We start from the raw sequence: 780 nt of genomic DNA, 5'->3' as shown, positions 1-780 counted from the left end.
GGGCCATTAAACTTGTTTTTATATTTTTTCGTGTTATTTTTCGGGGTAAATATACCATATTAGTATTTTGCATGTCTTAATACAAGCAGCAACATGCCTTGATAGATACGACAGACTAAACCATTACCTTGTTTAGGTCTTTGACTGTATGTCTATGGTAATCTGGGTGATCCCTCTCTGGTGTTTCTTCTCACGAATTTGTAGCACTGAATCAGCGAAGAAATATGCTTGAAATCGGCAATTACGATACTGTTACGGAAGCTTTGTGTTTGTATCACTGAATCAGCGAAGAAATATGCTTGAAAGCGGCAATTAAGATACTGTTACGGAAACTTTAACTACATAATCTTGAAATCAAAAGTTAAAAATATCCTTCTGAGGATTCATTTGATACAAGCACACCAATTATTGCATGATTTAGTTAAACATTTTCACACAAGGATCAGTTTCTATTGTATTGTGATTTACAGTGGTTAGTCAAAACATATTTCAGGAACTTTTATTTTTTTCCAGGCCGTTGATGTCCATTTCGCCCAAGTTTCAATCAGTCGTGGCTTCACCGAGTCTTGTATTGTTTAGAATCACGCCAATCCATTTATGATTTTCCGACAGCACTAAGGCTGCACAGCACAGTCCTTCCTTCCCTTTGCTAGTTAATTTCGATAGCTCGTTTGTTACCATGGCATTCTTTCAATCTTTCCAACCCGTTTTGACTCATATTCATATTTTTAGATTTGCAGTTTCCCTTTTTACTCTAGTCGTGGCACATCAACTTCCCGA

The sequence above is a fragment of the Penaeus monodon genome, chromosome 30 (genome assembly GCF_015228065.2).
Source record: "Penaeus monodon isolate SGIC_2016 chromosome 30, NSTDA_Pmon_1, whole genome shotgun sequence".
In the NCBI taxonomy this organism is placed as follows: Eukaryota; Metazoa; Arthropoda; class Malacostraca; order Decapoda; family Penaeidae; genus Penaeus; species Penaeus monodon.
Note: the sequence above shows the minus strand (reverse complement) of the source record.